We start from the raw sequence: 23,489 nt of genomic DNA on the forward strand, positions 1-23,489 counted from the left end.
GCTTATGTGGATGTTAGGCCGTGGTAAGTATTTTTTGAAATAACACGGCTTGGGTTGTATGTGAATCTGAAGTTTAGTTTCTACTCTTAATGTGTATGGTGAAAAAACATGAACATTTCTTTTTGGTAGTTTTCTGTTACCAGGTTATTTAATTGGAACAGGGACTGTATTTTCAATTTTGGCCCATTAATAAAATAAAAGGCATCACTTTAGAGACTGTCCTCCCTTTTTTTGTTGTTTTTTTTTTTAACATAACACATAAACAAAGATGCATCCTGAGCTTCACTATCCCCATCCAAGTCCCAGAAAAAAAATGCTGACCTTGTTATATTTACTGGGTGGGTGCAGAATTGTTCCATCACTACCCCGAGGGTTGAACGATGGAGCTTGTCAAAGTGAGGCCTTATCTAATGAATCATCTTATCGCAGGTGCACACCACACATATTAAAGGAGGATTGTATGAACAATGTGCCCTCTACAATAACCTTTCAATGTCTACTTTAACCCTTGTTTCAATCCCTTTTCATCAAAGGATCATTTTATGCAGCCAGCTTTAAATGGAGGCTCTCAAAAGCCTATTAAGATTTCTGGAGGGATGGGGTATTGGTTTGGAAGAAAAGTTGGTTATAATACCTATAACTCATAGTCAGATCAGCTCCACCTAGAAGCCTGCTTGTTTATATCTGTGTTCCAGAAGTGGTTCACAATCGCCACTCACGTGAGGCACTTGGCACCAAAGATGTGCATTGTAAGAGCTGAAGATATAAAGCCAGGGTAGTTTTCCAGTAGTTTTCCCTTTACAAATTCTCCACAGAAAACATAAGCCAAGTGTGGACGTACATTGTATGTTTAAAAATCCACTACTATGAATATCTCACTGAATGAAACTGTAGATTGAGCTGGGCTGAAGTACCCCTTGTTTATTCCACACATAATATAAAATCCAATAATTCCACAGGTTGCAGTGAAAGAGGGGAGGAAGGAAGGATCTTCCCCTATTGTTGGATAAAATTACAGAATGCATCTGTCTGCTTAGCTCTTTTAAAAAAGGGCTGTCTTTTTATTATTTGTTTTTACAAACGTTCCTTGGTATATAATCAGTACTGCAGATCTCACCACAGCATAGATAAATATTGATAAGAAATGTGTAATGTAACACTCATCTTTATGATATTCAGCATGTATTGCTTAGAGCACACATCTGCCTACAAAACAGGATTATCCAGTGAAATTAAACTATATTCCCAAAATTAAACTGCATTTGTTGCAAATTAATGCAATTATAGCAACTAAACAAGAAATGAAAGGTATGTATCTTCAAAATTGGGAGCGCAAGTGAATAATAATTCTGGATGCCTCCGTTTCTGAGTGATCAACTTGGACTTGTTAAGGAGCTGAATTTCCATAATATGTTAAGAAAATATGTTTGAAAATTGCCCCCTTCAAAGAATCACAAGTTTGACACTCAAAACTCCCTCCTGCAAATTCAAGGCTGGTTGACTTACCAGATTGTTTGTACGTGCAATCTTTGTAATTACACGCTGCTCCTTGGTAAAAAGTCAGGGCTTGTAAGTGTCCATCTGTCTGGCTAAATATATGGTGATAAGTAACCCCTAGAGACATGAAGCTGTAGGTCAAATCCAAGATCCTACAGCAAATTTAGGGAAATGATCTTTTAAATGACACAGGGCGTGGCCTTCACTGCCAATAGCCTGGGATTTCTTACAATCAATCACAATAATAAAATTATATGTATTAACATACATGCTATACTAATGGTTGTCATTAATTTAATTATTGTATTCACAAAGATGGCATGATTTTTATTTTCCTTTGAATGGCAATAAGAACCATAATACCAGAGCTCCCCAAGACCACTGTAGCAAGGAGATCTAATCCATTGGAATAATATGTCTAGATCACCTGATTAATTTGATATAGTACTGGTAGAAGACTCTAAATCAAATTTTCATTTTCACAGGCATATTATGAAGAGCTATCGGCCCATGTAACACTGCTTACATTCTGTTTGCCCTCAGCACTTTCCAGGAAGCGTTTGCAGGACTGGACTCTTATATCTTAAATTTAAAGGCAGGGGTAAGAGAATTGCTAGATTCTACGTCAGTAGATAGACACTGATTTCAAAGTGAAGCTGTCCACCTGCTCAGCCTCGGCCTGCCCTCATATAAGGATCTTGGTGTCATTTCTGCATTTGGATTAGTCAGAGATATAATAATCAGAAATTTCTCTTTTTTGCTCTGTTATTATGAATAACAGAAGATATAAAGAGATTTGGGTGTCTTTAACTATATATATTAAGTATATGATAGGTGCATTTTAGCTGTTGTTCGTAATTGTTGTAAGGAAATGAATCACTAAGAATATGGAAACATGGCTGATGCTTCTGTTTCTATAAATGCTACCTGCAAGCCAATTTTCTAGTTCACTAAAACACAGAGCTAAATTGTCATCAGTTGCATTCATTTAAGTCTCTTGACTTCAGCAGGATCAAATACATTTTAACTGTGGAGGCCAAGCCCTTCAGCAAGTTCAGTTTCTTTACTGGAAAAATGTGAGCTTTCTAAGAAGGAAAAAAAAAATATTCCAGTTCAGCAATTAACTGATCAACTAATTTTATCATAAAGAGTAAGATGTCATGATAAGAGCTGGCATTATGAACCGTCTGATGGTTAAAAGAGAACAATACTTTTTACTTTCTCATAGGTTAATACGAAAACAGTGTATGTACAGTGGTACTGTACAGTACCTATTTTAACTAATGGTGAACTTAAAAGGGATAGTGTCAGTATGATCGAAGAGTGCCCTCCAAGGAACTCAGTCTTCATTGTGCTTGTGCCTTGCTCTTTAGATGTGAAAACCTTCTGTATATGGACAACCGTGGGCACACCCCCACCCTGGCAATTAACAAAAATAACTAATTTGGGGGAGTTGTAATCCATAAGTACCTCGGAAAACTAAATAGAGAGAGTGGCACTGTTGATCCAATTAGATAATAGGAGTACTTTGGTTCTCATTATTCTGATGAGAGGGTACACGTTTGCTCTTTGAGCTCCTTGATGGTAAATGGTGCTAATGAGGCCTGATGGATCCTCTGCTCCTAACAAGCCTCTCAGCAGTGAGAGTGATTACAATGGAGATAGATTTGATGGGATGCGCTCCCTTTTGTAGTGTCTCAGCTGCTGACACTCTGCGACATAATCAGGTCACAGAGCCGGTCACAGCCATCAGCAAAAGCCATAGCTCTATCCCTCATTATTAAAGTGCATTATTCAGTTCCAGGCCTTCACAATACTGCCAAGGGCCTTTTTTTCTTCTGCTTTTTTTGTTAAGCATCAGTTCTCCAATACAAGGGTTAATAAAATCATCAGCTAAAGAACTAGTAAATTAAAGAAATGGAAATAAAGCACTCCCTTTCAAATTCGTTGAAGGATCACAATTAAATAAGCAGGGAATTTCTCATCATGGCATACTGTACCGTACAATGTAATATGTCATGTGCAATAAAAACAGGGAGAAGGATTTAAAAGAACAGCATTGTCCTCATTGCGGACTGGCTTGGAAAGTGCTAAAATATCTCTCATTCAGAAGGGAATCTCTGTCTTGCCAAGTATTATATACGTGTATGTAGGTACTATTATTTTCACAATTTTCTGTAACCCTTTTTTCTTTTTTTTTGGTGTCAAGAATTACTTGCAAACTGAGTTTATTATTCTGTGTTTAGCCACTGTCTTGTCTTAAAGTGGCTGAGGCCACAACCTGGAAAATATAGTATTGACCATGGTGCTAGGACTGCTCCTTTCTTGGACACAAGTTGCCTTCTTTTGAAGGATAGGGAAATTACAAAACAGTGAGTGGAGAGCCTTGTTTTAAAAATGTTTGTTTCAGTTTCATTCCAGCTCATTTTAAGCAGGTTTCAGCTAAATCAGAATAAGATTCTAATACTGAAATGAATATCTTAAGAGGGATTTATTTTGGTTAAATCACTGTCGAGTATATTTTCAATGACAATGGTATAATTTTGCATGAAGATAAGACCAAAGGGACTAATGCATTGCTTTTTTTCCCCCTGTTGTTCAACACTACAGTTATTCCTCCTGTATGTTATGAACAGCAAATGAATATGTATATGCAAAGTTGTTTTTAAAATCTTCAGTGTTCTTGAACCAAAGATGCAAGAATCTCTTGACAGCTACAGATTGATGTACAGAGCTATGCAAAGTTAGCATTGTCAGATCAGTAGTCATCTTCAAGAAGATAGAAAGAAACTGGTATATGGCCTAGTTTCTGTTTACACTAACCAATAAAATTGTCAGCCATCAAAGGGAATGCAAGGTGTACCTCCTCAGAGGATTTAAAAGCAGGAACCCCCCCCCCACCACCACCTAGGTTTTTTAATTCTGCAGGAAGTTTAGGAGGCCCAAAGCCATGTAATGTGTAACACCCCTTAAATTCCTTGTGAACATGTCCAATTCATACTATTGTCCAAGTGTGCTACGTCCGTTAGCTTTTCTCTTAACATCTGCATCTGTTTCAGCTACCCAGTGCTAACATAGAGTAAACACTAATATTTTAGCCCCCACAGCGTCTAACAGTACTCCCAAAAATCTAAACAGTGATGGTTAAAATGGTGGCTAGCAATGTCTTTTTAAAGCTAAGATTGACAAAAATCTGAATTGGTAGTATCGACAGTAGTATACGTTAAGGAAATTTTATGACAAGCCTGAGATAATGAAAGAGGCACATTTTAAGCGAAAGGGTGGAGAGAGGGGTTGTAACACTCAAGTAATACTAGGATTTAAGGACATTCCTTTGGAAACCATTTGCCAGGAGAGTCTGTTTTGAAAGATCTGCATTTTCATATATTAAATTTCTGCTAGGTGGAGTCTTACTCTCTATTTCCCCCTCAGACTCTCACTGGGCTGAATATATGTAGTTCTGCTGTTTGCAGGATGAAAAGGGGCACATATAAGGAGGAAAAGTCAATTGCAAGGAAAGAATTGTTCCAGTTGTTTCCTCTCCCCACAGCTTAAACGTCGAAGAGGCTGTTTGTTTAATTACCTCCCACGTGAACTTGTTAAAGGCATATTTATCTTTTGATTCATACTTTGCTGACTATGTCTTTATTTTACTGTAGTATTTATCAAACCTCAATTTTAGCCGAAGTGGCATAAATGTGAAAATGTAGGGACCAAATTCTCAGGTCCTGTAAATTGGTAGTTTCATTGAAATGGACAGGAGCAGAGTGTGATGCTAATTTATACCAAGAAAAAGAGCTTGCTACTCTGTTTTGTCTATTTTAGACAGTGATCACTGATAAATTTTCAGTATCCACATTTTTAAAAACAGGGTTGTGATACAGTGAACAGTTACCATTTGCAACATGGAGAAGTGATATCCAGTTAGCCATTAATAAGAAAAAAGGTGCGACAGTGGTGCCATGATATTTAATGGAGGGATTCTAACTTTCTTATAGGAAAGGAAAAAAAAAAAAGGATAGGGTAAAAAATATTCAAAAAGTAATTATCCAAAGAACCATCCATTGTAAAAATCTTGCAGAAACACAGTATCACCAAATCACAACCTGCTTGAACAAAGAGGCTAGCTTTAAAGTGGAAGCACTACCACTTTGATCCAGAGCTTCAGGAAAATGAGTATTAGGAGTAGTTCAGACCAGATGATGAGTTGAAGTTAAACCTTTGGTGGGGGAGACTCCAATCTTCCCAAAAAATTCCCAAGACAAGAGTTGATATTTTAAATCACACGTGTTGCAAATAGAAACTGCAAGGGGAACACCATTATTTGAGAATAATGTGGAACTCTCCTTACTGGAAAATGCATACTGGATCCATACTGGATCACAATTTAAGTCTCCAGATTTACAAGGGAAAAGAAAATTCCATATTGGAATCCCTATCCGCTTCTAAACAATCTGCATATATCCAGAAAGACCTCCAAAGTTTCTTTCATTTAGCTTGCAGCAAATCTTACTTTGAGTACCAAGCTTCACGTTTCAGATTTATAACCTCTTGCCTGGATGTCTACTAATGCTCTGTAGCTCTGAGGTGAATTTTTTCAGAGGTGCCTAAGTCTCATTTTCAAAAGCAACTTATACATGTAGGAGCCTGAGTTTCCGTCAGCCAGAATTTGGATTCTTAGTGCCTGAAGGCATGGCCATGCACACTGTAACAGAGCATTGCAAACAAACTCCAGGAGCTAGTATGTTTATGTTTCACAGCCAGCGCCGTGCTAGCACAGGTCCTGCAAGCCGTATAACCTTGGTAGTATGGCATTACAGCTGGACTAATTAGTCCTGCTTCTCAACAAGGTAACATAGGCTCATTAGTCACTAGCTTTGGGGTCTTAGTAGTTTTCTCTGTTATGTGGAGTAGATACACTTTGAAGAGAGGCTTAAAAGCCTGAAGCATTTAGGTACTTTTGAAAATGTTATTCACTGATCTAAACTGAATCTCTCAAGTCAGAAATACAGGATGTACCTGTCCTTTTGTCAGTGCCTTCTTAATTTTTCTTACGTGGAAGAGAAAACCAAGCTAACTATTAGTTCAGCTTTTCTACCATTTTTTGTGAAAACTAATCAGTAACTAAAAGAAACACTTACCCTTCTTATAATCTGTTCAGCATTGTGACGTGGTTAACAACATGGCAAATTTGCATAGTTATCACCAGTAGCACACATCACAGTCAATGAAATCTTTCTGCTCTGTGGAGGTTCTTGCATTGCTCTCCTTATCACCAGATCTTACCACTGTCCAGTAACACCTTAAGAAACATGGGTAGTGCCGGTACAAATTTGTCTTCTGTTCTTGTAGAACAGGGTCTCATGTTTGGTAAGAGCATTTTGTCTCATTTTGTTAGGAGTACTTTGTTTTGTTTCATCTGGATATTAAAAATATTTTTGAAGGGGCTTCTTAGAGATGCATATTGTTTATTTTTGCATCAGGGAAAGACAGGTAACAGAAATGTACTCAGCTTTTGCAGCAAAATGTGGTGAAGCCAGAGGTGATAAGCCCAGGAGTGGTCCTTAGTAGCTATTGGAATTCGTTCCATGTCCTTTACCAGCCCCTGAAAACAAACTTGGTCGTGCACAGGGGAAGTTTGGCTGTTACTGTCCCAGAAGGCTGAATTTGTCAGTTATAGCCTTCTTCCAGGAGCATTAGGTGGCCATTTAGATTCCTAGGAACCAAACTACAGAGGAACTTGAAGGCAAAGACTTAAGTCTTCAGGTTGATTGGAAATTCTTTAATATGATGCTGAACAAAACAGTGGACAGAGCTGATGCACGCAGATGCTGCCGAGGAATGTGCCTTCTGTATTACTGATGTTTCCCAAGCAGTGGGAATTACTTGTGAGTGAGCCGATGCCCAAGAATATTGCATCATTGCATTCCCTTAATTAAGGTTGCAAAATTGAGAACAATTTGAGGCCCCATCATTGTCCAACTGAAGATGACAGGAATCCTGCTCTACAAGAAATTAACAATAGAAGAGAATCCAAGACCATTCCTGAAGCTGAGACAGTCCTCCAGACTGTCCAAAACTTCTCATGAGGGAATGCGCTGAATGTTGGAGTGTAGGAGGGCTGTAGGTAAATAGAGGAAATAGTGGATCAAAGCAGAGAGTAAGTCTGTTTGAGATGTCTTTCCAGATGTGCTTGATCATTTAGAAACGAGATTATAGTTCTTCACGTAACTTAGTGCTAAGTTTTATTTAGACTTTATCTAATTTGTATGTATTGAATGTTGTTTTCCATAGTCAGAACTTGACTTCCTGTAACTTTCTGCTCAACTGGCACTGATGTCAGAAAAAAACAAGAAGATCTGCTTGGGCAAATGAAAAAAAAGCCAGTTGGAGATCACTCTATTGAAAGTGGAAGTTAATGTACAATGGTAAATATCCTCGAGGTCCTTGACTCCTTGCACTGCTATTTTTGGGGGAAGGTTTGGAGTTTCCTGGAACAAATGAAGGCCATTGAGCTTTCTTGTTGAGTTTCAGTCTTGACGTGTGTGTGATAGATGAAAGTATTACCAACACAGGTGAGGAAGTGAAATCCAGGGCTCCCATGTTTACAGCAGTGTCAATATTCGTTTGAAATTTGAAAGGAATAGGAGTCTGGATATTTTAGCAGTATCTTGTGAAGAATCTGAAAAAGAAAAAAATGTCTTGAACAGTCCTCATATAAAGACGGAGACAGTTGCAAAAGTACTTGATTGATACATTCAGTGGTAAGCTGACAACTGACTTGTATTCATGCAGTGTTCCCCAATGATATAACCAGCCAGATGCAGACCCATTAAACGGGCATTGTTCTGTAAGAGAAAGGATTGTCTGGCTTCTGGTTTGAATCCAGAGTATTGCAAAGAATTATGCTATGTCTTTTCATGTGTGCTGCATCTGTGAATAGTGGCAGGGAAAGTTCAAGCAGAAAAAATCACAGTCCTAACCATGAATGGACAGTCAATCTATCTTTCTAAAAGTATATCTAAGTTTGTCATTTTTCTTCAGAGACTGACAGTGTTAGGTTGGAGTGTGTATGTATGCAAATGGCCCAGATATCAAAAAGAAAAAAAGGACTTTGAAATATCTATGCCAATGTTATTAAATATATATGATTTTTAAAGTACCTTTTTCACTTAAACTTCCTTCTTTACACATTAATTAAATATTATCTCTAGGATAAGTATTTCTCATAGAAGATTAATGTATTATTGTCACATAATAATGGCAGAGAATGACAGAATCTCTTTCCTTAAGCATAAAAAAGAATTTATTAATATAAAGAAAACACTCATATCCCTTGAGGTATTCTGTCTGTGCTTCATAGAGAACCTTTCCTAGTCTCCCCTCCTGTCTAGCTTCATGCTAGAGATTCAAGGAAGCAATATATATATCCTGCCAGTTTAAAAATCAATCCACTTTTCAGGAGATAATTTAATATCAAGACATGATGTACCCAATATCCAAATATACATTCATTTTAATGTTTGATGCATCAAATGCTCTGACATAGCCAAGTTTCAAAATAAATGGTTTGTTTTAGAGGTTGGATATGTCATATTAGCATCCACCCAGCAGATAAGAGAAAGAGAAATAGATCAGAGAGTGATCAGGACATCAGGGAGACAGTTTAGAGAGAGATGAGAGAGGCCAGGTACATCTTGTAATGTTAAAAAATAAAGAAAAAAAAAAAACGTAGCTAGCAAGAAAGAAATTGTATAAATAGGTCAGTGCAGCCCAACTGAAAGAAGTTTAACTTGTTAGTCATCATCTCCAGAGGCCTAATCCACTCCATTCATTGCAGTCTGTGCATTAAGCCGAGATATGACTTATTTGATAGCACAGATAGACAGACAGCCTCAAAGTGAAGGGAAGATTATATCAAACTCCTGCAGTGTGCTAGCTTTGAGGGGGAATCAGCACTATTTGGCATTCTAAACTTTCCCTCTCCTTTCCATCTCAATTCTTTTTATTAGCCTTAGCTCTTTGTTGCCTGCCCTGGTTTTGCTGTTTTGGTTCCTTCCGTACGTGGGAGCATAAAACCACATGGAAACTAGGATACTGATGAACAGATACCTGGTACTGTCAGTGACAGTCTGGATCCCCAGGCATCCTGACATATCCAATTCCCTCATTCTTGGTCTACTTCCTATATCTCTACCATTTCTGTTTCCTGTCATCAGCTCTTTGCCCCACTATATCTGGGATTCAGTTACTGAAACATAGGAGGTTAGTGCTGTTTTAGATATTTCACAGTATTCCATGAGGCCTCCTGTGGCCAGTCCAGAAAAATACTGGTCCCTCCAAGTCTTGTGCCAATCCTGTGTGGATGTCTCAGATATCCTAAGGCATTTCAGATAGTAGTAGATGCCTGCATTTCTTCAGCTGATTTGCTTCTCACTTATGTGCATGTATGCATGTGTAGGCACATACACAGCTAAACATATATCAACATCCTCACCAGCATCCAGTTTTCTGAGGCCCAAAGGCAACATTGCATTGACCAAGACAGGCAAGCAAATGAAAGGTAGGTGATGGAATGGTCTCTGAATTTGGGGGCCGGTTGGAAGGGAATATTGGGTTCCCTATAGCTTACCTGAAACTTTGTGATCTTCTCTGCAGGTACCCACAGTGACCCCAGATTACAAATATTTTAACTGCCTGTCTTGAGTCATGCTTGTGTCCCCTGAATCTCTGGGACCTAGGCCTTTATTCTGGTCACAACTGAAAACAAACTAAATATTCTCATGTTACCATGAAAGATTCAATGCTGCTCCCTTTTACCTTAAATCTATTTCCAGTGTAATATCAGAGGAATGTAATAATGATCTTATATAGATCATGAATTACTTACAGTCTGTTAATTGGGGAATAGGTCTGTGTTTTTCTAAGGGTTTTATTTCTCACAAAGATATAAATGCTGGTCACTGATTGTGAAATGGGAGTTAGGTGATACACACTACCCCTTCACTGCTAGAAAGTACCACATGGTCTGCACAAGAGGCCAGAATCAAGTGTTTAAGTGATCAAGAAAATTAAGGTTTGTTAGCAGAACTGTGTGGGAAAGATTTCACAACCCCTGCCCAAAGGCTGGCAAGGTCTGCCCACTTCTTCTTGTGTCTCTCATATTGATGAACATCACCTCCACAGGTCCCTTCAAAGTGTTGGGTGGTGAATTCCATTTTTAGGTGTTTAAATCATGTATTGTGTCATCTGGAACTATGGTTCTGTGAATTTTAATTATACAGGTGCTGATGTGTGATGTGTGGGTTTTATACTTACAATCTCACACAATTATTATTAGCACTTGCAATGCAAGAACTGTATATTTAAAATCTGTATGTTTTTCTTCTGGATAGTCTATACTTAGACTCAAGAGTACATCTTTCATAATTCTGATAGACTGAAATATCCTGTCTGTCAGACCTACCGTGTGTGTACCTTTATTTTTATTTCCCTATACTATTTACTTTTATCTGTGTAGATAAGGATGCATGTAAGAGACAGCCACCTACATTGCTCTCAAATAGATATAAGAATATTAAAAACACACATTCTCAAAAGATACTCTAGCTAAAGAAAAATTTTTAAGTGTCTGTAGGCACAGAGGGTAGATAGATCATAAGGTTCTCACCTTTGAATGAGAATAGCATTTAACTGGCATTAGAAAAGAATGCTACATTTTTCTCTGCCACGGTAGAGATCTTTTGCCACAGGGACCCAGACAAGAACCTGCCTGGAGAGTGAAATTTAAATATTTAATGACTCCTTAGAGAAGCCAAGATTTGGATTTTTAAGTTTTCTTCAGAAAAGCCTAAAAAGAACAAGCTACCTTGTGCTCGGTTCGCCAGATTCAGAAAGGCAAAGAGAACCCTGATCAGATTCTCATCCTGTGAAGTCTAAGAGCTGACTGTAAATGTTTGAAATTGCAGTCACTAATTATTTTGCCATCAAAGTTTATTGGGGCATGGGGAGAGAGAACAGGACAAAACCGAGACAAGTTTTTTGCCACCTTTTCAGACAGTTAGGGTAATACTTTCAGACTGAACCTTAGACTACTGACCTAGAAATATTATTAGTAATATACATGAGCATTTGCGTGTGCAATTGCCTTCATACTTCTGTTATATACAGCAAGGAATAGTTAGAGCTATGCTTACATGGAACTCTTTAGTCAACAATATATTGCATCCTGTATTTTGGAAATAGAATCTCATGAGTAAATGTATTACAATAGCCTTTTTTCCCAGAATATAGATAAAAATATATATGTTAAATATTACTGAGTTGAGCTCAAATGCTCATAACCAGATCCATCAATGGAAAGGACCCCTGCTAAAAAGTATTTACTGTGGCAAGTTGCACCCTTGGCTCCCTTGTGCCTTTTATTTCTCCTTAAAATCATATGCAGTGAAAAGAAAGAACAAACATGAATGATGCATGCCTGATTCACTAAATCACTATGGTCTTTGGCAACAGCACAAATGTAAAAATGTTTAAATCGGCTTTATACTATCCAACGAATGATGCAAAAGGAGCCCTCAAAGAACACACAGTGAGGGGAGATAAATGACCATCATGTCAAGAAGGCAATGTCTCACCAAGTTTGTACAGAACATGGTAATTTGACTTCCAAGAGATGCTTAGGGAGTCTTTCTAATAAATCTTCAGTCCACAGTCATTGCTGGGTCCTTTTCTTAAACTTACTTTTAAGAGCTGTATAAGTTATACCCTTCCCAGTGAAATGCCTCGAGATATTACCAACCAAGTTAAAGTCATTTAAGTGAATCATCTCTGTTTCCATTTTTATATATGTGCTAGACAGGGATGGTCAAACAGGTTTCATTTTGTTCATCTGTTGAACAGCCTTTCAGACTGTGAGGTCTTCTCAAAGCCTTGTCTCATTTTAATAGTAACTCAGAAAGGAAATTAAAAAAATAAAGGAAGAAAAGTTGAACTTCTCTCATGGAAAAAGCAGCTGTGTTTTTTCTTGGGGTTCTTTTCCTCCTTTTTCTTACAGCTGAGAAGTTCTGATGTTCAATAAAAAGACAACCCTTTTCCAAATGACGTAGAGGCTGGAGGCCAATATTTGAAGTGACTTTGGTCCTGAGCAACCTACATCTCATTAAATTCTTAACTTTGAGTTAATTTTTCCTGATTTTAACCACATAAAAATTAGCTTTGGCTGCATCAAGTCTAAGGTATTTGCTTAATCTCCTCTGTCATCAGTGGAAAGAAATAGATACTTTCAAAGTATAAAACACCTCACTGATCTCAGAAATATTTTAGGTTGAGATGAATTAATTCACAAAGGTTCCTCTCTCTCTCTCTCTCCATTGACTATAGAGAGAACCCAAATGACAATCTACAACTAGACTCCTAGCTCCCATCTGGCTAGCATTAGGTGAAATAAATTCCATCCTTACAATACTGCACACCCATTATTTTTAACAGGACTTGAGTCTTCCTGATGAAATTATCCTTGAGTTCCCCGTGGCAGTCACAGGAGTTTTCACAATGCAGCTCAGATCCTGGTAGTGCTAAACCTTCCTTGTTTTGGGGACTAGTCTAGAGGCAGTCAGATTTTTTGTGAAAATTATAAACCTGTTTTGTCTGTTCACTTGTTTCTGTTTCCTGGATAAATAGAGAAGTAGTATCCCATGGACAGAGATAATGGTATCTGTTTGGATTATTTAAAATGTACTTAGCATTACAAATACTTTAACTAAATGATGGCTAGACAAGCAAAGGGAGGATCTTTCTGTTCAATAGTTTCTCTCACAAGTAAGATTAAGTATTCCATCTGTGGCATTTTGTTATTTAAAAATCAGTTGTGTACAAATCCAGACATTGCCTCTCTGAGGTTCCTCTGGTTTTAAGCAAAACTTTGAGCCTTTAGTCAGGAGGAAATCTCTCCCTTTGGCAGATGATTAACTTTTACATTTTTCTGGGCATTTTATTCTGTTGTCTTGATCGGGACAATAAAGGGAAGTGCTAAATTCTTAGACCATGGGCCAATTTAAATGTATTTCCAGCACAGCTCAAACCAGCAGATGATAAAAATGTTATGAGAGAGTCTTATCACGTAAGAATTTATATCCTAAAAAAAAGTCCAAGGAGTCTGTGTTCAAATAATTTTAGATAGATATCTAAGCCGAACTGATCACCAACCTTTTGAAGTTAAGCCACCACAATTATTTCTGGTTTTACCAAATATTATTTAAAATTGTATTTGTTATCAAATACTATGTACGTTCAGAAGAGGTGGCACTTTCTCTAAAGCCAAATACTATACTTTTGTTCGTAAATGTAGTTCAGATGTTGCTCATGGAATTCTCATACTGTGGATGGTGGTGTTGCTATCCTAGCCAAAAAGACAAGGAAAAAACACAAGAATCATACGACCTTTCTACCCAGGGCTTGACCCAGTGCACTTTGAAGTCCATAGCAGGACCTGCACTTAGTGTATTCAACATGAGATAAAGCTCTTGTTACAGCGCCGCCTTAATAGCAGTTCAGAGAAAGATGTCGCCAGCTCCGCTTTGCACCTCTGCAGCAAGTCTTGCGCTCGGGCGCTGTAGCCTCTTGTCAATTAATTCACTCTGATTGGTTGCTGTTTCTTCTCTACCTGTGACCCTTTAGCCTTACCTGCTGCATAACACTGTTTGTTGTTAAGCGCTGGATATATATAAACTTCCCATCAAAATCATCCCTTTGGAAGGGAAGATGTGTGATAAGGACTTTCAATACTTGCGCTATCTTTGTTATCTCTTCTGGCTCACAATAGAACCTGAATCATCATAAAAACGCACCATAAGTTTTCATTTTATGTGATGAACATCTGTAAAAGACAGGGAAAGAGCAGCCAACAATTACCTACCTGACTCTATCTTAAAAAAAAAAAAAAGAAACCCATGATTGTCATGGATAAGAGTGCAAATTTTTCACCTCTAAAAAGAGCAATGCAACTTTTCTACCTATAAAATCATCAACATAATTCTAATGAGTTATGGTCTTTGTTGTGAGAAATGAGAAATCCTGTGGTCTCACCCTAAAGAACATTAAAAAAACATTACTGACAGGAAATTGAAAAAGTAATATATGTCTGAATGAATATGACAACTTTTTTCTGATAGAGCAGATAGATAAATGTCACATACAAGTTTCAAAATACATTTAATTTTGCCACCACAATGGATATTCTCTTCATAAAATATATATGAATCAGATTTGAATCATAAAACTTGACTGTGATAAACAAATGCATATTTGATAACTTTTTTTTTTTTTTTGAGAGGCTCATTTCTTTTTTGAGGTTATTTGTTGTTTAGACATCTTTACGTTTTCATTTCTGAGCGAAGCAGCCCAGGTGACAAACTTTATGCATATTGAGCCTGGATGAACTTTCCTTTTAATCTGAGAAATGGGTTATTTTTCTCATCTTTTGGGGGAGGGAGCAAGGGAAGGACGAAGAGACTGGTAGAGGCATGCACTCTCCTAACGGTTGTGCCAGACATCGCTGAGTTTTCTGAGCATCGCTCAGGCTCAGGTGGCAGATGAGAAATGCATGCAAGTATTTGCAGAGCACTGGACTGGAGGAAGAATCACAGCAGACACAGCACCATCGCTTGTATTTCTCCCCACTGAGCAGCAAGTCTCAAATTAGGTCCAGGTCATCCATGTCCCTAGAGGCTAAAAAAAGACTTCCTGTTAAAAGCTGCAGAGTACTTGGAAGTTTTAGATTCTCATCAAACGTATATAGTTTGTGGGGAAGAGGTAACAGAGGGAGAGTCTTTTTGTTTTGCATTTTTCATGCACAGATTGATTGAGGAAGCTAAAGGACTTTACTCCACGCCACTGGAGCATTCCCGTGTAGTGCACATCCTGACAACGGGAAGGCTTCCTCTCCCTTTTAAAAACAGGGACTACCTCAGCCCTTTTTTTCTATGCTACTTGGCACAACAGGATTTTATTCCGCAGCCGAGCTCTAGGAGTCTGCCCTAGTGGAAGCGATAGTACTCGTAAGTAATGAATCAGTGGGCTCTAGAGAACGAAATCTATTATACGTCCAGAAGCGTCCCTAAGGATTCTAGTGTTGCATTTGAATCTATGTTAAAGAGCAAGGTATAATTACATTTTATTACCTCATTTATCAATCTTTTAGTATAAACTCCTGCAGCATCGTGAGCAGAACTGGCTGATATTTTTTCATCACTGTCTTTGGATGGAAAAAAGGTATTTAATCTCAATATAAAATGTGTCAAATTGACAAATTTTTTTCAGTAAAAATTTTAAAAACTGTGTCTGGCTAAGATTGAAATGGCTCATTTTAACATATTCTGTTAGAAAATTTAGTGATTTTCTTTTCAGGTTTAGAAAGGTTAAAAGCAATGTGAAATATTTCAGTTTTGATCAGAATGTCTCAATCTACCCAGAAAGATTTTTCAATATTTTATTTCATTAAAAATTTATCTTTAGTTCCATTTTGAAGCAGAAAAAAATGAAACAACAGAATCTCTTGCTTTCCTTCCAGAAGTCCCCATGAGTCATCCACTTGGTTTGAATGGGGCTACTCCATAGGGCAGAATGGGTCCAGTATGAACTGGGAAAAGGAGGTAATCCCTAAAAAAAAAAAAAACAAAAAAAAAACCCCCTAAAGGCTGCAGCTAGACCCAAACATGGACTTGTGCAGTGTTGCAGTCCCAGGGGCTGTTACATTCAGGCCAGTAGATTTACTTCAGAATTATATCAGTAGAAATCCAATGAGAAAGAGGTCTGATAGTATTATGCAAGTGTAGCTGTAAACTAAAATGGAGTCCAAAGATAACTGTCATTATTATCAATGAATGAGAAGCCAAAAGATGACATTTTACTAATAAATATTACATGGCAATTGGCAGCAGATCCATGGCTCTACTACAGAAACTCAGTGGTTCTTGTAAAAGACTTCTGGGATTCCAGTTATTCAGTCTGCTCCTGACTCATAAGATCTACACTGTGATATAATCCATGACAGTTTTCTTTTCCTAATATTAGTACGATGAAAAGAATTGCAGCTATTCTCTGTGTTAGGATCAGATATGTTTGTATACTAATGACTTTACTGGAATGAAGAGAGAGAGAAAAAAGAAGAAACACACATTGGCCTGAAAGACCCAGTGGCTACAACTATAAAAAATAAATATTTTTGTAGTCCTTCATAAATTCTTCAGTGTCACTCTTTTGGGATATTGTGCTATCTTGGTAATTAATAGCATTTCTTTTCTTCCTAGCCTCTTCCCCTAAACTTATTGGCACTGTTTCGGTATCTTTAAGCATTCAAAAGCATCAAAGAGCTTTCATCTTTTAATGCATTTTACTGTGCCTTGTTGTAAGCAGGAAGAAATATTGATACAGTTTCAAGGGCCGTTAATGTATTCAGTTCTGTCTTAGAAATGAGCACATTGCTTGAGTTATAAAATTGAAAATCTGCTGTTCCCCACAATTAAAATGTTCCATATACGAATTATACTGTGGCATTTGCACTTCACTCATCCTCTTTTGCTGTAATTCACATACACCAGGAAATCTTCTCCACAGTCGCTCCAAGATTTAATAAGTGCTTTACTGAGAGGGCTCATATTATTGAGACTTAATTGTTTTTTAAAAAAAATGTATTACAAGGACATTTGTAAGTACAATATGCATTTTTGACAATATTTGAAAGTAAATTACATTTCTTAGTTGCTGTTTCCAGCTTTCATATAAGTTTGTTCTCCTTACAGAACTTTCTACCACTTTTATTCTTATTAACTAATATCTTCCTCCGTGAACTGATATCAGACTACTCAAAGTAAGGCAAAGTCTGAATGAAGGAAACAACATCTGGCCTTCCTTGCTAATTGTTTAAAATTTTCATATACTAATGATGTCTGTGGTTAGGCCCTCTTGTTCTTTCAGGCAGTGAGTGTAGTAACTGCCTCCATAGGAAGCCTCCTTGTTTCATTGGGATCTTTTCCACATTAAAGTATTACATACTAGGAGAGAGTGACTGAATCAGGCTAAGTGTGGATTGGAAAAGCTGAGCTGTAGAAGTGTCCTGATGTTCCTCTGGAGGAAGATCTAGGGTAGAAAGAGAATAGAAAGGCTGTAGCTGTAATTGTGGATGATGTCCTCTGAACTTAAGAAGGATCTAGGTTTTTTTCAGTGCAATTCATTGTGGTCCACCCAACTGCCACAGTTGCAAGAGTAAGTTGTGCAAAATGCTAGGGTTTTTTTTTTTTTCCCCAACATATAGCCATGTTCTTAAATGTTCTCTAAAGTGTTTAAAAGTGTTCTTATCTGTTTTCCTTTTCTATTGGAATAGAGGTGTTTCGATGCCAATGAACATAAAGTAGCACTCTCTTGGTTCCTACCAGGGGATCTGTAGTCCCAGTAAATTTTACCAGAACATGCACCAGCATTACCCAACTTGCAAGTCTTGATGGAGTGCAGCACAGTTTCCAGTTATCTTTACTGGGAGGAAATATGAGCATATTACCTACTATAACTTTTTTTTAATGAAAAACAGGGTTTTGCCATTTATTATCTACAGCACCAACATATTTTTAATCATGAGCAGAACACCCTGTGTTAAGGCCTGGTTCTAACACAGAAAAACAAGATGATCTGCCCAAAAGAGTTTGCAGTGTAAGTGTAAGACAAGAGACAAAGGGAGGATACAGACAGAGGAGAGAACCTGGAAACAACTGATCTCTGCCCCTATCTCCCCCACCCAGAGTCAAGAGCGTAAAGGAGCGCCTCCCTTTTGGCCCTCCTTAAGTCACAGTGTAAAAGAAAGAGAAATCTTTGTAGGACTGATACACAGACAACAGGCAGAGACAGAAAACGTACAAAGTGTCTGTGACCCTCCACCTTCCCCAGAACTGGCCTCAAGGGTAGGACCTGCTGCCAACAGAAGAGAAAGATGAAGTAGTTTAAATCTGTATTAAAGTATGTAAAGAGAAATTTCGGTTTGCACATTGCTTCAGTACAGTAGCAATGTAGGTGCTAGAGATGCGATTATCTCAGGTCCTACTGTTGCTTTTAACTAAAAAAATCACAGTTATGTAACCCTCCCTTCAGCAAATTTATATGTAGACCAGCCCTTAATGAAATTGATAATTATGCTGCTCGTTCCACTCTCAGGTTCATAAAATGCAGTCTCTTGTTACGTCTTCCCTGCGTTTGAAAATCATTTAGTTAGATTTAACTGTCAGTTTTGGAGTATTTCTTTAGTGAGCAGTATCTTGAGTATATAAAAATAGATCAATAGCCTTGAGAGAGACTCAAATCTCTCTGCACCCAAATGTATTTTGACCAGTTGAAATGGAGCAGTGGCTGAATGCTGCATATTCATATCCAGATCCACAGACAGCTACCTCCTGAGTTAAGTACCACTACATCAGGAAAATATTTTGTCCTGAGAGAGCTGCTAGGACCAATCATTTGTGGTTGATACCATCACATACACTAAGTGTCTGTATTACACAACTTATTATAACCACGATTTGTATCAGGTTGTGGCCAGAGCAGAATTTGGAGTCAAGCTGTTAAGATGTGAGCAGAAAAACACCTTTCTTTCCCTTCTATCTGTCAGCTCAGGTGAAATGGATTAATGATGCATTTGATAATACGAGATACTTTAGCCATTGCGCTTTCAAGCAGTGAAGCATATGCTCTTACTACTAGCATTCCAGAAAAGAACCAGCTAAGGGTATTTTCAGTGAGATAGCCACCTTGGATATAAAAGAGATCTACCTTTGTGGGGTATCTTTTCTTGATAACTCTAAGTTAGCTTTACAAAAATTACTTAAGGTTCACAGCAATACTGTCAGAGATAAATAGTATTTGTACTAACATATTACAGATGGCTGAAAGGAGGACTGGAATTCTAGTGACTTTCCAAAGGTGTAGTGATTGACAGAGAGGAGAACTGAATGGCAGAGGCCAGTGCCCCCTTCTATCCTCATAAGCTTGCATGCACCACCCTGCACTTTAAGCTTGTCCTTGCAGCCCATGCTTTCACATTGTTTGAATCCAACAGTGAAGAACTTTCTTCCAATTTGCTTTCAGTCTTGCAGCCATGCCTCATTTCACAAGATAGGGTTAAGGCTGACTTATGTTTGGCTGGCAAATTTTCAAGGAAGCGCTGAAATGAATCTTTCTTTATGATCTGTGTGACAAAGAGAAGTTAAATTTGTTCTCAGGAAGGGTTGTTTTTTTTTTTCCTAGAGATTCAGATCTAGAGCCTTGGAGTCTTGGCCATTTTACATCCAAGAAATTGCATACGACCCATTTAAATTCTCCCACTTACTTTCAGTGAAATGAATTTTTCCTTCTTATCCTAAACTTCCATGTAATTCTGCTGCATTACAACCAAATTCGATGGTGGTTTCCATAGCAATGATCCACAGTAGCAAGGTAATCCAGGATGGTTGATTCCATCACAGTCATACTGGTGATTCGTGCTGTGGTTAGTTCTCTGTAGTCTGAAATCTGTTGTTGAAGGAATGCATGCTCTGTAAAATGTTAAGTGTTTCAGTAGTACAGGGGCAAAGGTTTGCACAGTTGTCCACCTTGGTCTTGCCTTGAGCTTTTGTAGACTGTGACATCAAAAGTTAAAGCTATTAATTAATAAGATGAAGAGTTTTAGCATAGATTTGCCACAAGCCCAGGTCATCTCAAATTGCAGAAACTTTGGTGGAAGCAGGACATGACTCTGTGTTTCAGAAAATGTCTTGTTGCTCGGGTGCAATGTTGAATATTAATGAAATGATGAAAATTAGTGAAATGATTAAATGACAAAAAAAATACTATGTCTGATAATCTTTGCAGCAGGAACATGGTATATAACAATATATGGAGAAATATGATTGTATAACAACAATACTGAGCATTATTGCTGATGGTTGGTTGCAATATCTGTTAGTCTTCTTGTATCAAGTTTTGGCTAAATATGAAATGATTGGATGAATCAAAATGACTAATTTCACCTTTAAAAGTTCCAGGTTGAGAAATATGATGATCTGTGGTAAATATTTTATATTTTATATTTTATGTAATGTATTTAATTTGGTAGTGAGAAGATAAGAGTAGATCATTCAAGAATATACTGAAGGGCTAGAGATTCTTTCACTTATAAGCTGATTAAAGATCTGTGATCCTAAATATTGCATCTGAAGGTTATTTGATGGTCGGTCCAGTTCTTGATGGAAAAGTGTCCAATAAAAAAATCCACATACCAGCTATCAACTGGTATTCTGAAAAGAGAAGTCAAGGCAAACATCCTTAAGCTCTTGAAGTTATTTGTCCAGGGTAGACTTCTATTTCCTCAGAAGAATCTAGACTTCATTGATAAAAATTAAAAAGCAAAAGAACTCTTTGTGGGTTCTAGCTTTAATTCTATATATATTATTAAATGCTATACTATATATAGTATTAATGCTATGCATAGCATTTATTAAAAAATACATATGTAGTATTTAATGGAAATACTTTTTCAAGAATGGCATCACAAGATGAAGCCATGACACGGCCTTGTGAAGGCAGTTAAGAGCATGCCATCTCCTATATCCAGCTGCTTGTCTATACAAAATAAGTTGAAAGGAACAACAAGAGAAAGGTGTAAAAATACAGCCCCAAAAATTCTCCTGCTCACGTAGACACAGACATTGACAATAGAGTGTAACTTCTGTTTTTTTGAAGGATAATATTGCAACTAGAAAAACTAAAACAGCACTGTTTCAGCGAGAACTGTTGTGGCAGTAGAAAGCATTATCGTGTTCATATCTATGCAAGTTTGTCTCTCAATAGCAGTTCTGATTTAAAAACCACAGGATCAAAGAGCTATCACTAAACACTGGCTTACTCTGACTCCTAGCCTCTGGGTAGCATCTCTGTAGTGGGCCAGTACAGTGAAATACATAGCAAAGGTAGTCCCAAACAAGCTGATATGTCACCATAGAATGGAAGCAATCTAATCACACCGGCACGTGTAGTGCCTGGCCTAATTAGGCTTGCTGTGAAAGGGCAATTTGTTTCTTGAGCTAGCCTTGAATAGCTCAGCATGGCATGCATTGCGAAGAGCGGGAATGCCTACATTTTTTCTGCTGTATGTCCAGTATGTTAGATTCTGATATGGCAGTGAGCAAGTCTAGTCTTTATACTACTATGGAAAAGTAATAGTAAATATTTATTTACTGAAGAAGAGGCAGTCCTTATTTACTGAGAGGCAATCCTTGACAGAAATGGTTTGTAATCTAAAGACACAAAGTAATGGTACGGTGTGCAGATGTAGTGTGTACACTTCCTTCACCACAGCAATACAAAGCTCACAGAGGTTGAGAATTTTTATTTCAGAACAGGGATTGTGGCTATGAGATGCTTGATAATAACTTGAGACTGAAATCTTCAGAAAAGCCAAAGAGCTGGCTGCCTGCTTTTCAGTGAGTTCGAACAAGAGTTGGTACTTACCTCCTCTGGGCTACTGGGGAAAATCTCAGTTCAAGTGAAAAGAAAGTAGGACTGAATTAATCTTTACTAAAATATTTTCATTGTAATTAAATCTAGAAATTCATATTGGTGGCTCAACCACCTTTCGTTTACTTCCTGATAAAATTCATGACTTTTCATTCTCAAGAGTATTTACAGAAAGAAAAGATACCAAAACCACACATATAAAAGTGTATTTGCATATGTGTACCCTACAGAGATCTGCATGGCAATTAGGATAGCTTTGTGATTTGGGAGACGACCAGTAAAAAAGGCTCAAAACAATAAGTTGTGACTTCTCTTTGTGATCATCAAACATTAATAGAAATTATGGCTATTTTGTCATAACAATACTTTGTGAGCAGAAAAATTGCTGAAATATTTTATACAAGTCATCCATCGAAGAACTTTAAATAATGAACACTTCCATAAGAATCTACCTAGCTGACTTTCAGAAATGCTCTGCACCCATAAATCTAATTAAAGTTAACAGGTGCTTTGCTCATCTCAGAGAACTGTGACCTTTGAGGGTCCTTATGCCTAACTTAATTCTTGACTTTAAAAGGAAGCTAATTCTGGCAAGTAAATTGCTCAGAGAGAACAGTTCAGCAGACACTCTACATAATTTTTAATCTTTAATTTGGTAGTTTTTTATCTTTAGATTTTTGCAATGAGAAAATGTCATGTTGTGTTATTCAGGATGTTTGATGAAAAGAGACATTCTTTTCCTGACTGTATACGTGTCTCTTCTAACAGAGCATAACAGCATTAGTTTGAGAAACATTTCACCACATAACTCCTACAGCAATGACAAATAAAGTCCTGTATATTTTGATGTTACTATACAAACATTATTTTCTAAAAAATAAAACACTGAGAAAATCAGGTGGAATGTCAGACTCAGTGTTCCATTATGATACTTACAAAGAGATATATGAGCAATACTTACCCTTGAAAATTATAATTCCTTACATGAAGTGGCAACTCAGAAATACAATTTCATAGACACCTGGTTCTTTTATCATTATTTGATGCACTGTTTTTTTAACAGCATTTTGTTGTGCCATTTTTTTCAGTTCTTATCAGGAAATACAATGCAGCAAAAGAAATTTACAAATTTCGCATAAATTAATGTCTCTTTTACCTTGAAAGATACAGGCAGCCATAGCCTCCTATTGACTTGAGCTTCAAGAGTTGTGTTTTTGCTACTCCAGACAACCAGAAGGGGTACCATGCACTGAAGAAGTGGTCTGTGAAAGGAGCTTATGTTTCATACTTCCAATTCTTGAATGCATAGATTGGTAGTATATAGAGCATAGTGAGTATATATGGGTAGGTTTATTGATATCAGTAGATAATAGAGTGTATATGTATACATTGTGTGTGTGTATGTGTGTATGTTTATAATTTATATAAGTAGTATATAAGTGATTAAGAATGGGACA

The 23,489-nt window shown here is 37.4% G+C and overlaps 1 protein-coding gene across 1 annotated transcript in view; it reads left to right on the top strand.

Annotated features, from left to right (window-relative positions):
- Positions 1-23,489, top strand: part of POU6F2 (POU class 6 homeobox 2) — a 252,350-nt gene that overhangs the window by 195,774 nt on the left and 33,087 nt on the right. The window lies entirely within an intron of this gene.

The sequence above is a fragment of the Dromaius novaehollandiae genome, chromosome 2 (assembly GCF_036370855.1).
Source record: "Dromaius novaehollandiae isolate bDroNov1 chromosome 2, bDroNov1.hap1, whole genome shotgun sequence".
Classification (NCBI taxonomy): domain Eukaryota; kingdom Metazoa; phylum Chordata; class Aves; order Casuariiformes; family Dromaiidae; genus Dromaius; species Dromaius novaehollandiae.